The sequence below is a fragment of the Malaclemys terrapin genome, chromosome 2, assembly GCF_027887155.1.
Source record: "Malaclemys terrapin pileata isolate rMalTer1 chromosome 2, rMalTer1.hap1, whole genome shotgun sequence".
Taxonomy (NCBI): Eukaryota; Metazoa; Chordata; order Testudines; family Emydidae; genus Malaclemys; species Malaclemys terrapin.
In genome coordinates this window covers 194346878-194362876 of record NC_071506.1, presented here as the reverse complement: position 1 = coordinate 194362876, position 15999 = coordinate 194346878, and positions in this window count along the sequence as shown.

Sequence of the window (15999 nt, the reverse complement as noted above, 5' to 3'; positions counted from 1 at the left end):
CAAATCCTCCAAGATGTCTCCCATTAGGCACTCAAAATTACTAGTCATTTTTGAAAATTTAGACCAGTATATCACAGCTAGAAGCAGAATTGCCAAAAACCTCATACCTGTGAGATTTTTGCTGAATGTTGCAACATCAGGATGTGCAAATTAACTACTGATAAGTATACAAATCTTTGGGATGTTTTTTTCTAAATTAAACTTGAATTCCAAGCCTTTTGACATTCACTTATCACTAATCCTTATGTGAAATGACTAGGATGTTGGATTGCAATTTGCAGGGAGAAAAAGCAGTGTCATTTACAGGACAATTTCCTATAGAGTATATATGTCATTTCAACTCTGCAGACCTATTTGAATGCAGTGGTGTTCTATTTTGCTGGGTATAGCATGATTGTATGGTATTTATTCAAACCTTGTGTGTTCACTTGAGTTTGACACTAATCAGCTGTAACTGCATAATTACAGATCACTCCTTATACAGATTACTGATACAGAGGCAATACAGTGCATAAAACACTATGCTGCCCATGGCATTCCTAAATAATAACTTCTGTATGGGCAGTGGGTGAAGCTTCCCCTGGGGGCGGCTAGCTTCCTGTCCCACCTCTTCCGCCCACAGCCGTGCCCATACTTAACCCTAGGCTTCACCCCAGGCCTCACCCCTGGTTGGCCCCCTCCTGCCACTCACCATGTTCCTCCTCTCCTCCCCTCTCTCCCATGACACCCCCACACCCTGCCCACAGGAACACAGTGTGTGGGCCTTATGGGGGAAGGGAGTGGAAGAGAGGAGGGACGCAGGGCGGTGTGGGCCTTGTGGGGGAGGAGAGGAGAGGAGAGGAGGGATGCGGCAATCAGCGGGTACCTCAGAAGAGGTGGGGTAGAATGGAGGAGAGGAGGGATTCAGCCAGACAGCAGCGGGTGGTGGGGGCCTTGGGGAAGGGGTGGAGCGGGGACAGGAAGAGGCCCAGGTGTCCAGCAGTGGGTCTGCGGTGGCTGCACTGGGGAGGCTGAGTCTCCACTGGCCTATTATACCAGCCATCTATGAGGTTCCGGAATGCTTATCTTAAATTCCATCTCGCTATTTCTTTGGCACATTTATGTAAGTGGATTTGTCAACAAATAATAATCAGAACCCAACAGGTAATGTTTCATTCAAGTTATGTCATTGCACTCCAAATTTTATCCTCTATATTCTAGGGAGAAAAAAGAGGCCAAAAAATCTAGTATAAAATTTTCTAGCAATAATTTTCTGTTTTCAAGCCATAAAGGAGAGGTCTAATGGTTAGAGCAGGGTCCTGGCAGTAGGGAGACCTGGATGAAACGGTTAATTACTGTAGGTGTCATTCTTCAAGATATGATGCAGACGTGTATTTCACTTAAATGTGTACATGCCTAGTGTGCCTGGAGATTTTGCCAGCAGTACTTGTAGAGGGGTGGCTTGTAGCTGTGGCCCCTCCCCTGGCTATATGAGCTGACGCCATCCCAACCCCCCTCAGATCCTTTGCACTGAACAGCCCTGTGGCAGACTCTGATACAGGGGGGACAGAGGGTGGATCGTGAAATACATGTCTGCATCACATTTTGAAGAACCACATTTACAGTAAGTAACTTTCTTCTTCTTCAAGTAGATGCAGACATGTATCCCACTTAGGTGACTCACAAGCAGTACCCCATGCAGGAGTGGTGGAAGGGTGGGGGCTTGCAGTCTATCTATCAAAATAGGGATCACAGGACTTCCCCTTCTGAGACCTGCATCCGCTCTGGAAGATGTGGCACTAGTATAATGGTCTGTAAATGTATGGGTGGATGACCACGAGGCCACCCTGCAAATGTCTAATGTGGAAATGTCACTGAAGAAGACCATTGGCATTTCTTGCGCTCTTGTCGAATGATCTTGTAAATGGAGGAGACATAGCCAAAGCTATCCCATATGCAGTCTTGATACAGATTGTTATCCATCCAGAGATGGTCTGTGCAGAGACTTGCCCCTTCATGTGGCACTTGCACAGTGCTTGCCCCTTCATGCGGTATGCATATGACATAGACAGGCGAAGTGAAGCATGAAACAGTTCAGTCCAGATAAAAGGCTAGACATCGCCTGACAGCCAAAATATGAAGGCGCTGTTCCTCTGGGGATGAATGTGGCTTAGGGAATAACATGGGTAAATATACTGCTTGGTTCACATGAAACTGAGAGAACCACTTTGGATAATTTTTGGATGTGGTCATAAAGTTACCTTCTCTTTGGAGAACTGTGTGTAAGGAGGCCCCATCATCAAAGCCTGCAAATAAGGCCTTGTCTTCACTACCGAGGTAAGTCGACCTAAGTTATGCTACTCTAGCTATGTGAATAACGTAGCTGGAGTCGATGCAGCTTAGGTCAACTTACCGCGGTGTAATCACTGCACTGAGTCGATGGGAGACGCTCTCTGGTTGACTTCCCTTACTCTTCTCAGAGAGGTAGAGTACTGGAGTTGACCGGAGAGCACTCTGCTGTCGATTTAGTGGGTCTTCACTAGCAATGAGGAATGTGGTTTTCTGACACAAGAGGGGCAGTGGACAGGACACAGAAAACTACCTGCTGAGATGGTCCATGAGATGATTTTGCATCCTAGGTAAATGGACAGCTACCAGAGTAATGTCCTCCTCAACGCAAAACTGCCACAGATAGATCACTTCTAGGCAGAGCAACATGGAGTGTGCCTCCCCTTGTTTGTTCATGTAGTACATTGTGATGGTATTGCAGTGAGTATGTGAACGAGTGAATATCCTGTTGCGGTCCTGGAAGGCATGGTATGCATTGTGGATGTCCTGAAGCTCCAGCACGTACATATGGAGTGAGGCTTCCAGCTCTGACCCCCACTACTAGAAGGGGATGCAATGCCGACAGACAGGAAGGTTCAGTAGTAGGGGGTAGTAAGAGGTAGCAGGCCACAGTGACATGCTGGCCACCGCTTCCTGCAGCTCCCATTGGCCAGAAATGGTGAACCGCGGCCACTGGGAGCTGCAGGTGGCCATGCCTGTGGACAGTCAATGTAAACAAACTGTCTCACGGGCCACCAACGGATTACCCTGATGGGCCGAGTGCAGCCCACGGGCCACAGGTTGCTTGCAACTGATTTGGTATCTTTGGATGAAAGTTGCTATATCAGTTGAAATGGTTATTAAAGGACAAGATTTTAAGTACATATTTAATGAGGATCAGCATGACCTTTGAATATATCATAGAATAGAGAAAATATTGAAAAAGAGTCATTCAGATGAATTGTCCTTACTTAGTGGAGGCAGCTGAAATCATAAGTGCTGGAACTAGGGATGTTGCCGCACCCCCTCTTGAAGTGGTTTCCTTCATATACAGGATTCACAGTTTAGTTCAATGGCTCTTAGCACCTCCACTGTACACATTGCTCCAGCACCCCTGACTGAAATGTAAAAGGTGAAATGTTGCCCAGAAAGCTTCGTATTGGAACATATACCTATGCCTTCCTTTTTTCCTTTGATCTTTTAGAAGGAGGAGACTTGTCATGATCTCTAAATATTGTGTCTCAGTGAGTTCTAATGGGGATCTTACTTACATTTCATGCTTTGGGAAGCAATGTTATTCCAGTCAGGGGGTCTCTCAGAAGCTAGGGGAGGAGGACCTCTTTATTAGTTCAGAGTTCTAGAACAAAGACATTAATATGGATTTATTTTTCTGAATCATTTATGAGGTTTTGTTTTAGGGGTGAGGGAAAGCGTGTAAAAATGCTAAATATTCCATTGACCCTGATCTGGTGTAAAAGAAAGGAGGTGTGAATAATAAAAAATCGGGCGACACAATTCTCTCAGCCCCAGGTGGTGGGAATATTGTGCATTTGCTCTCACATAAGAGGAAAGCAGAAAGGCAGAGCTGCTGTTCATTTGCAAAGGGAGGTGTCATCAATTCTAAAAAATGTCGGCATTCTCAGGGTGTCTGTACCATTACACACTTAGAAACGTTCTCCAAATGCTGAAAAATTTCAAGTAGCAGCTTTAGTCATCCCGATTCAAATCAGTTTAGAAACTGTTTTTCTTCTGTACTTTCATGTCTCAGCATTAGCACAGCATTCCTGCTGTTCGCCACAGGCAACCAGGCCTCTTGGGTTTGAATCTTCCAACGTTGCCATGCTCCCCCTTCCTAGGATTTGATTAAAGGAGGGATCAGTTTTGACACTTGTTGCCCATCTCTTTTTGAAATGAGGACTGGAGCCTCCACAGAGCTGAGTATTCCCCTTTCTCATAGCCTAATGTTTCCATAGAAATCTTTTACAGTGTTTTAATAGAGTGTGGGTAATAAGAAGGTTTGTTGACACGTTTATTCTGCCAGGTTTTTTTAACAATCTGATTAATTTCTCCCTAATATTACCTTCTTTAAAAAAAAATATATCAACCACCGGAAGAGTCCACAATATGCTAACAAATTTCACACACTATGTCTCTGGTGCACTTGCAGCACCCACCTGTTTCCATGACTCCCTAAACTCACTCTTTCCTTCTCTACATTTTTTTTCCCTAAAGGGAGAGCATCATGATGTCCCCGAAAGCCCTTTTCTACATAAAATTAGCAGTAAGAAATCTACAACGATGACAAAGAGCCCTTAAATTGAGATATTGGGTTCTGTATGACTCATCAGAAACTCTCCCTCTGAATCAAATTGCTTACTAACTGCTGGCTGCATTACAGGGAAAGAAAGGTGTGAGTAACCCATGCCACTCATCGTCAGAACTTTGAGAGCCCTTTGGAGATCCCACGTTGATGCCGAATACATCTTGTTTTAGGGGGTGTTAGATTAAATGTTGGATGACTCATTGCCTCCTGCTGTCTCCCTGCAATGTGGGCACAACACTTGCACATTTGAATGCAGTGCTTTTTAATCTACTCCATCTAACGTCCATCCTCCTCCTTTTTTGTCACCACATAAACCTGATGCACCCAGTTACCTTGTAAAATGTTCCATCCCGACCATTTCATACTGGTTCCTTATTAGGCTTCAAAGTTGTATTCCAAAGTCCCTGAGTGTAATAATTCTAGCTTCTAGCAGCAGACTTGTAGAAATGTGTGGCTGTTTTTACATAAACTTGAGTAAACCCTATTCACGATTTTGTCAGTGTGCGTGAGCTCTGGTAGCTTTTATTTTCTTCTGTTCTCAAAGGAAAAGCAGGCAGGTGGCCTATTTCAGTTCAGTAGGAGGAGACAACAAATAATGACAACACTGACTAGTACTGGCTTGTTTAAAAATTAATAAATTCCATCTGACTGGAGTGAAGAATCAATTTCCTAGGATTTATATATTTTTTAGGAGGTCACAGGGCCATTTCCCCCAAGAAACATGTTCGGAGTGACTTTTATATGTTCTTGAACCTAAACAATGATTTGGGTTTCTACTTAATGAAATGATGAGCCACTCATACCTTCACCCAAATAGGTTTCCCCATCCTTACTGCATTTCTGACCTTGGGGAAGTTCAATAAATAGTGAGATTTGAAGCCAATATGTTACTCAGCAGAAAGTGCATATTGCTGCTGGACCCTATAATGCATTTCAGCAAAGGTCAACTCATTCCATAACCAAACATTGACATCAGATTGGTCCAGATGTTAGGGTTTTTTTTCTTTTCAAACTGTTTTTCCTCATTCTGGTTCTCTCTAATCCCAAGGCATTCTGTTAGTAAGGTGATCTGATACTTTAGAACCAACAGAAAGCCACAGGCCTAGCATCGTCTACTACTAGTAGTCTTTTTTCATTTCACTGGTAACTACAGGGCTCCTTCACTGTCACCTTCCATGAATTATGGTATGAAGCTACTTCTGATACACTGGATTCCAGCTCCACAGGAGTGAATAAGCCCCTTTTTATAGCATACACGTCACATATCACAAATGCCTTGTATCATGAATGCTCTTGTGATTGTGCTGTATTATTTTCAGTGTTATCGGAACGAACTGGCACAATTAGAACAAAAACTCTTATGGCCTCTGGAGAATGGCTTCTGATGACAAGATCCCAGATAGGGCCAAGTAACCTTGTACAGCTCTGACCTCTCCAAAAGTCCTAATTGGCAAATCAGAACAATGGTTTGGATAACTGGGGTCTATTGCCAGAATGTATAGGAACCTAGAAATTGTGCTCAATGACCATAGAGTCACTATGTTCATCACAAGATATAAGACCCACCTTTTCAAGGTGGCCTTTCCACAACAGCCATAGTACCACCAGGGTGACCAGACAGGGCCGGCATTAGGGGGTGGCAAGCAGGGCAATTGTTCCGGGCGACACACCACAGGGGGCCCCACAAAGCTAAGTTGCTCAGGCTTCGACTTCATCCCCGGGCAGTGGGGCTTGGGCTTGGGCTTTCTGCCCTGGGCCCCACCGAGTCTAATGCCAACTCTGTGGACAGACACATTTATTTTCAAAGTATACACCAATGGCCTTGGGAAGAAGAGGCTGGAGAATATGGGCCTTTATATGCTAATATAATTTTTATGTAATTTCCTAACATTTAGATTAGGAGCTCAGGAATTGTGCTAAAACTAAAATTCCTTGATTAGAAGACAGAAACTGCTTATACAAATAAATGTGTGTTTGCGGAAGATTTGACAGAACATAATGAAGTTAAATAGTGATCTGGTTTGAGGGAAATTCTGAAACTGGTATTATTTTTCTAACTGTTGGCATATATTGAGTGACACTGGGTAATTCTTTTACAATGAATAATGGATAATTTTGTCAAGCATAGTGTAATTTATGCAAATGATCCAAATCTAGCTGCCTTACAACGTTGGTATTCCCTCCTGTAAGATCTGGCTGATGCTGAAATAACAAAAGCTGGATGCAGAAAGGAGAGAATAGGGGAGGCAGCACACCTGGGTTTTATTCCCATGGGCTTTCCCATTAAGACCTTGTCTACATACAAATGTTGTGTTTCCCTGTTCTAGGGCTGGAATGCAGCCGGTACACTAAAGAGGAAAGGCCTTGTATCCCATTCTCTAGATCTCAGGAGATATCCAGTCCTGCAGTCTTGGGTGCTGGATTGGAACCAGTTACCTATATTCCATCCTGGAAATTCTAACATCAGTTTAAATAACAGAAGCAAGTTAAACCAATGTATCCACACACAAAGTTACACTGGTTTAATTAAACCAATCCAACATCCTACATTTAGTTACGCCAGTGCAACATTGTGTGTAGGTCAGGCCTACCTCACTGTGTGAATGTGGGCATGTCACTTAACCATGCTGTGCTTCAAATTACTGCTCTATAACATACGCATCATAATACTTACCTACATGACAAGGGTGTTGTTGTGAGCCTTCGGAATGCTGTGAAGTTCTTTGAGATCCTCAGATGAAAAGATACTATAGAAAAGCAAGATGTTGTTGTTGAATGGTTCAGAAGGATATTGGGAGTGTGGAACACATTGATTCCTGTCTTTTGGGGAACTATTATTTTTAGACTATCTAAAATTGTCATACAAGAAAAAAGAAGATTAAAAATGTCCCCCCTATATATAGTATAAATGAAGGTTGTAATTCAGAAAGTATAAAGAGGTTCAGTAGTAAACATACCATGGAAATGAAAACTTATCCTGGGTATTCTTTATTACAATATGGTAACTTATTTTGCACGTAAGTTATTCCAAGCAATAAGAGAGAAGAATGGATCCAACCACTAACTGTGATAATTTGATCCTTTCCTACATTATTTTGTTTACTTACACATTTGACTGACCACATAAATAAGTTTCCTCCAAATAGGAGTCAATAGCCTCACCTGTGAATTTGGCGGTTGACTAAAACATGCTGACTTAAAGCTAAGAAGCAGTTTCAGATTTTTCATCTCTGGAGTGGCATGTCCTGCCCTGTGCTGGAGTGAAAAAGACACAGTAGTTAGGGGAAACTTTCCAGCAACAGGTGCTATCTGCTATGTTTCAAATTGTGCCACACAAATGAAAACCTATGCCAACATGTGCTGGAAGTTTAATATCTTTTAACATACCCAAGTGGACTGACTAACTGTGTCTGGAGCTGCACAGTTGTGCAAAGGAGGGAGTGGCAATGCTTATGCAGGATGAGCTCTACATGAATCTGAACTCCCCAGAGGAGGTAGGACTATGGGCCCAACCCTCTCTACTGCCATCAGATAAGCCAATGGAGCTCTCAAAGGATTGCACAGCCACTCTTGGAGTCACAATACCTCCAGAAGCAGTTTTGTACAGTGAACGCACAGTATTGCCCAAAAAAAACAGTCTGGTCCTAAACGATTAGTGCATGTACTGTAATGTCAGCAGTATAGTTCTATTAATTATTTAGCTCTGTGTTTAAGTTTAGGGCATTTCAACTTTAAGGGGAATGGGAAGAGAAAGCATTTTTGGAAGGAGAAGCAGGAAGTTGAGACAGAGAGAGAGAGAGAGCCGGCAACCAGATACCTAGTTCAGTTTCACAGACTGGTAAATAAAACAATGTGTGTGCTTGTAAAAAAACAGGTGAGCTCTCTGTGACACCCAAGGTATGACAAAAACAGAAAGGTAGATGATTTGCAGACTCTCCATGCACTGTCTTCTTCTGACACAGCTTATGAAGGGCAAAATTATATTGCTCCTGAAAGGAGCCCCTTCCCTCTCTAACACACCCCTACAGAAAGTAACAATAACTTGGTTACCAGTGCTCTCTGTGATAGGGAGAGAAGGCCCTGACTAGCTATGCCAAGCTTACTGAATGGCCCAGAGGAGATGTGGTGGCCACGGTCCTTGTTGTGTAATGCCATCTAGCAGGATGTTGGCTAGAAAGAGAAGGGTTTGGGGACTGTCTGAGTGAGAAACTAATTTCAGTGTCATGTCTATGTTCTTGAAGGAGCAGTTAAATAAAAATTCATTGAAACCCAAGACTCCCTGCTTCTTCAGGAATAGCACAACCTTGCCCCTTGGCACACTGGATAGTGCTAGAAAAGCTGTGCTGGGGGGAGAGCTGGTTATACCTTTTAAAAGGTATAAAAAGGGCTGCCATTTCCATGCTTTGCTAAGGTATAATTTTTTTATAAGGGCAGAATTTTAAAGGTATTTAGGTACCTAACTTCTATTGAACTAGTTGCCTAAATACTTGTAAAAGTCTGGCCCTTGGAGAGACACTGTGATCCCTCACAGTGTCTCTGAAAGAGTAATGAGTTAGAGAGGTATACCGGATGAGTTAGAGGGGTATATTGTTCCTGAGGACTGTATCTCAGGTACCTCGCTTCATCCCTCTCCTCAGCACAGCTCTGCCTCTTAACTGACACGAATAAGCCCTTATTTTGTGTGCACACAATGGTCCAACAAAATTTGTAATTACCTTTTTGTCCCTCCTAGAGTGCATTCTCCCTTCTAAATGACTGGTGTGTCACATCTTGAGATCATTACAACTTAGTTGCAAACGGTGTTGGGTAAATTTATTGTAAAAATGCCTGCTGACAAAGGTGGTGTAACACTGTTTCACTAAGCATGGCAAACAATAAATGGAGGCATGCAACATACTCCTGTGCAAGTCCAAATCTCAAGAGGTATGGTCACCAGATGTGTAAAAAATGTAGCCACACAAAGTACACTGAGGTATGGTCTTCAGTTTTACCATGGTTTTCTGTGGACAGGTTTTGGCTTGTGCTATAAGCCTGTCTTGCAAACATGTTGGAAGTATTTAAGTACTTTACCTGTGGCTACTGGTTTCTGGCATTTCATTGCTTTAAAAACATCACTGAGATATTTTGGCCTTTTTGCATGAAGGAGTAGTCATGTGCTACTTGAGGCTTGTGGCACACCTTCCAGTCCCTGTGTCCTCTGTCATTCCCAACCCATAGAAGGTTTTTAAAATATTTAAATCAGTATATGTCAGTAAATTATACTTTTTCCATCAAAAGTTTGCAAGAAACTTTTGGTCTGAAGTAAACCAGATCCTTAAACAAAGCCACTTCGCATGTTTTTAGTAAAAACTGGAAAGAAGAAAGAAGTAAGTGTGAGATGTTGTACAGTTTCCTGAAGAACATCTGAATATTGGATGCTGTAAGGAGACACACAGCTTCTTCAGCTGAATCTTTTTGTGAGAATTACAAGGAATTGAAGGAGGAATGAAAATCAGGTTCTCTTTCTCAATAGCTGGTAATATGACAACACCAGAAAAATGGATTCTTATTTAACTGGCTTCTGAGAAGGTTTACTTATATATAAATCACAAAATGATCACATTGATCTTTATAAAGTGCCAACCAGAGCTGGTCAAGAACAAGATGACAGTTTTCTTGAAAATTTTATTCCATTTTTTTTCATAAAACTTCACATTTCAGGAACAAAAATGTAATTGAAATTTCTTTTTTTGACCAGCTGCTTGAAAATGGGATGACTTTTTTTCTGAATTTTGTGTCCCTTTTTCCATTGAAATTTTAATTGAGTTTTGAAACTTTTCTCGCCAGCTTGAATGCCATCTAATCTAAGGAGTGATGTAAAAGCAAAGTCCTGCCCACTTGAGGCTGTTAAAGCTCTATCTGATGGTACTTTTTACCAAAGTAGCATTACAGAACCCATGTCCAGTCCAGATTCCATTAAAAGGGCATTTTACTGGATGGTGTCCTGGCCCCATTCAACTCCAGGAGAGTTTTGCCATTGATTTGAATGGGACCAGGATGCTACATTGTGCCTAAATAAATTCTCCCACAACTGAATAAGTTATTGTATCCTAAACTGTTGTATAGAGTTCCTGTGCTGAATTATACAATTTCTGTGTGCCGTTAGAAAGGCGGCTACATTTTAGTGCAGAGTAAAATGTCCCAATTATATTTGTAATGCACTTTGGTTTCCCCAAAACGAAAACATATAAGAGCCAAAACTTATATGTACATGCATTATTGCATATAAGAAATCATTATTTTTAGGATAACTTCCTTAAAATTTTTTGTAACAAGTTTCCTGTTATTTTTTACGTTGAAACACTAATTAACTGGGCCCATTTGTCAGTTAAGATAAATGATGAGAGAACAAATAATATTGCGAGTGCAAAAATGATTGTGAACTTATGTTATCCTTCTTGTTCTGAAAAGCTCATGCTAACAGACTTTTGTGTGGCCTCTTCTTGAACGTTCATTCGTTCTCAGATTATTTTATTACCGGACAAAACCAGAAAGTGCAGAGGTGATGCAACTCAAAAGGGGGGAAAAATTAACCAATTTTTTTCAAAATTCAAAAAAAATCCAGGCACAGTTTGAATTTTAGGTGAAAGTTTGGTCTGTTCTTATTTTATCCAAACTGTTTCAACCATCCATATTCAGCTCATCATCTGCTGATGAATAATACATGGATAAATATTGCTACCTAGATACCCTATGAATTTAAAAGTAGTTTATAATCCCCCAGTTAGATTTTAATAATAGTACGGCTTTAATCCTCTTGATCTGAGTCATAACTAATTGTTACTGTAGCTCTGTGAAAATTGAGGGAATAAAGAAAAAGGGGGGTAGAGGACAGAAAAAAAAAAGCCCAACCCATTGAAGTAAGGAAGGATTCTTTTTAGCCTGAACAGGAAGCTTGTAATACTTGCTATTATAGTCACTCTTTAAAATAGTCTTTCAGATGATTCAGTTAGAAATCCTCATTGTGCTCTAGCTATTAACAGAAACAACTCACATTTCTTCATGAAAGTAACTAAGTCTAGGGGAACAAGCTTTATAATTGCCAGAAGCCCATCTGTATGTGAAATTTTCCATTGACTGGTCTCAATCTGTATATTTCCTTTTCACTTTTTAAAACGTATTTAGTTGGCATCTCACACTCTTTTTGCTATCCAATATTCAAGTGAAATATCTGGCTTCTTTTGTTTTGTTTTTTTTAAATCTAACCAGTAACGTTAAATTAACTATCTTTGTAAAATACTCAATCGGTGAGTTGATCAATTTACCTCCCCTCACTAAAGGCCTACCAAAAAAGATGGATGTTGCAGTGTATCCAGAAGGTTAATACATCTGTTGAAGCAAGGGGAAAACAAGTTCCAAAGTACAGAAGCCTTCTCAGAGAATGACCAGCCTACCCACCCCTTCTTATTTAAAACTAGCGGTGATTGTACAAACATACTTATTAAACGGCCTTATTAGGCACCTATGTGGTGATTAGATAGGCCCTGATTCTTTTTGGAAGTGTTATTTTTAGTCACCTAAATAGTGATTAGATAGGCCCTGATTCTCCTCTCATCAGTGAATAACTCCACTGAAGTCAGTGGAATAACACTGGGGTAGTATAAACCAGTGTAGGAGAGGGAAATTCAGTGCTAAGCAATCTAAGTGCCAGTTTAATCACCATAATTGATATTTAGAGATGAGCCTGAACTGCAAAATTCAGGTCCTGATCTTGATTTCAAACTCTACCCCATAACGCCCCAAATTTAAAAGAGATAAGATCCATCAGTTTGGTTCAATTGATATAAAGATAGGGAACATCAAGAAAATTCTCATCCAGATACTGAATCCTTATACACACCATTATTACTGTTAGTAGTAGTAATATTCATGTATTTATTTGTATTATAGTAGTGCCTCAATGCCTTAACCAAGACTGAGACACCATTGTGCTAAGCACTGTACAAAACATACACTGAGAGACAGTCCCTTCCCAGAAGAGCTTACAATCTAAATAGACAAGACAAAGGGTGGGAAAGGAAATGGGTGAAGTGACTTACTGTAATGGGGCATCTACCCCACACTAGCCCATAAAGGGTTAAAAGAACCCTATGGAGGCTTCACAACAGGCAACCAATTGAAGAGGACCCTAGGGAAGCTGTGCAGGAGACAGCCATTTGGAGAAGGCTACGAGGAGCAGCCAATCAGGGCCAGACAGGCCGATATAAGAAGATCTGCAAGGTAGGTCAGGTCAGTCACTCACTCAAGCTTGTGGAGGGAGCAGGACTAGCTGTCTTGCAAGTAGAGGGCAGCCAGTACCCTGAACAGAGCAGTGCTTGGCAGGATCTGGGGAGCAAGAGTGAGCTCCCGGCTGACTACTGCCATGCTGAGGCCCTGAGACAAGAATGGAGAAGGTGCTGGGGCTGTGGGGAAGTGGCCCAGGGATCTAGATTGTGGGTTTGGAGGGGATGCAGTATGTGGTTGCCATCAACAGGTGCCATCAACAGGCCCCCTGGGTGGGGGCCTGGAATAGTGGGTGAGCCTACCCTCCCACTTGCCACTGAGGAAGTGGCTGGACAGTGGGCTACAGTTCCCCTGGAAGGAGAACAGTGTGTGACACAACCGGAGGGCTGTGTCCTGAAGAGGACACTGATTGTTGGGACAATTCGCATCTGGGAGCAGAAGTGATGGCGGTGAGATGTCACCAGATGAGGGTGCATGGATGGACTAAGCTAATTCCCAGGACACAGCGATGAGTCAAATCCTGTCACACTTACCCACATCAGATCAGCAACAGATCTAAGGATAGAAATGGAAATTTTCCAGTGAAACAGTTTAGCTAGAAAACGCCAATTTGTTGAAACTGAAATTTTTCGTGATAGTAGGCTGGATTTGATGAACTTTCCCCAAATCACAGGCCCGGTGGGCTGCTGGGGAGCCAAGCAATGTGGACTGCCTGAGGCCAGCGACACCAAGCTTTCAAAGCGTGTTGCTCTAGGGCAGCTGTGCCATGCGGCTTTCCCCAGAACCAGGGACCCTGGCTCCTAGCCTCTACAGCGTTAGGGCAGCCCCACTGTGCAGACTGCCCAGCTCCATGCCATGCCAGGACTCCCAAAGTGTCCAGGTTCCCAGTTGCCACAGAGCTGGAAGCTGTGGGATCCCTGACTCTAACTGGGGTTTGGCTTCTCATTTCGTGCCACAGAGCTGTAAGCCTGGAAGTCCTAGAGGCTCGAGCTAGTGCGCTAAATAAAAATAGCAATGTGGACATTGGGGCTCAGTGGGGAGCTTGGGCTGTCAAGACCACCCAACACCATAGGCTTAAGAGTCTAAGCTCTAACCCGTGCTCTATTTTCAGAGCACTGCTAACATGAGTCTATCAGGGCTGGGAGATTCACTCCCAGCTGCAGTGTAGATATACCCTCAGTATATGCCATGGAGCTGGGAGGTTCTGGGACAGGCTTCCAAGTCCTAGGCTCTGGGGCAGCCCCACCATGCAGGCTGTTCCGGAGACAGGGCCCACTGGGCTTCCAGGCTTTTGGGCCAACTGGCTACCCAGGCTGCCCGCTCAGGAACTGGGCAACCTGGGGAGTCATCTGGCCCAGGAGACTGGAATGAGTTCCCAGGGTCAGAGCAGACCCCAGGGTAGCCCTGGAGCCATAGACCCTGGCAGCTGCTGACCAGAATTGACATTCTTGAAAGTTTCAATGCTAATAGCAGTGGCAAAAATGACAAGAATGTCAATTTCTCTCAGCTGCTCTGGGGATTGTATTTTGTTTTAGAAACACCATGTTTTGGTGTTTTCTGAAATGAATTTTTTTCAGGGTATCCAGTTCTTGAGAAATTTTAGAAAAAATTGGTTTCATTCTGATTTAGAGTAAAAACAAATTTTGAAATGTTGAAATTTTTCACAAACCAGAAATGGGAGTTTTGGCCAGCTCTTAATGGAATCCGGGTCTCCTGACTCCTAATCCAGTTGCCTTTCCACTAGATCACGCATTTGCAAAGATTTTGGGTGATGAATCTGGGGTTTGATTTGGGCCCATCTCTAATAATGGCATAAAACAGTATGGTCCTAAGAACCTTGGTACATCAGTGGGGTAAAAATCCCAATAAACAATGAGACACAGCAGTAGATACTAATGTAAATGCTGTCAAACTTTCTCCTGAAAATCCGTGACAACCAATTCTGAAAGAGCAACTATTTGTCGTTCCACCCACTTGTGTGCTGTGGCCAACATTCAAAACATACTAGGAAAGTGTATGTAACATTTATTGCCTCTTTAAACTTTCTTAAGTATAATAAAATCCACATTGAGCTGCAATGACTCAACTACCATTTCTATCAAAACATCAGCTGAAGCAGGAGCTTCTAACTTATTTGGAACTCAGTGTGTTAGTATGTTCTTGAATAGCTGAAGATTATACAGAGCCAAATTGTCATTTCACATCAGCTCTATTGTAAACTTCAGTAAAGTTACTCCTGACTTACACCAGAGTGAATGGAGAATTGGACCCTGTGTCTGTAAAGAGCAAAGCTTTTCTGTAAAGCTGTCTGAGCATTGTTTGTGTAAAAGATAAAGGAAAGGAAACAAAAATATAAATGATTGTAAAAAACAAGGTAGTTCACAGGTAGTTGATATGGTGTTGAGACACTTTCGTGTGTAGTGGCCTTTTCTCACTTTATCTTCTAGGGCACAACACTGGGTTTTTTATCTACAGAACATAGCAAATGACACAACAAAGCGTTGTCTGTATTCCCAGGTGGACAATCTCTTTCATTACTACATTATTCGCACAGTAAACTATATGAGCACCAAACTCACATATCCTAAATTATATTCTCTGCTCCGAGTTGCATGTTGTTATGGAGGTGTCGGCAGCCACTTCAGAGTTAGTTGCAATGATATTTGCAGATATAGTGAGGATAAAGTTATTTTGTTCTGTATGAAAAAGCACGTGACTATTGGTACCAAACTTACCACATTATATCTTGTGGTTGGGAGTTCATTTTCCAGAGAGTTTGAAGTGAATCTAGGAATTAGGATTTAAAAATAACTCCTTTGTGGAAATGTACCACTCCTAGTCTCACTGCTTCTTCAACTCTCTCTAGTTAACAAGTAGATGGACTGTAACACTTCATAGTTTAGTCCAGCTAGCTGTAGACAAGATCTCAGACAAGGGGCTAGGTATATTAATAATAATTTTAACAACAATAATTCAGAGATTTTAAGGCCAGAAGGGACCATTGTGATCATCTAGCCTGACCTCATTCATAACATGGACCATCAATTTTTCCCTGCATTCATTCCTGCGTCAAGTCCAATAACTGTGCTTAGACTAGAGCATGGTTA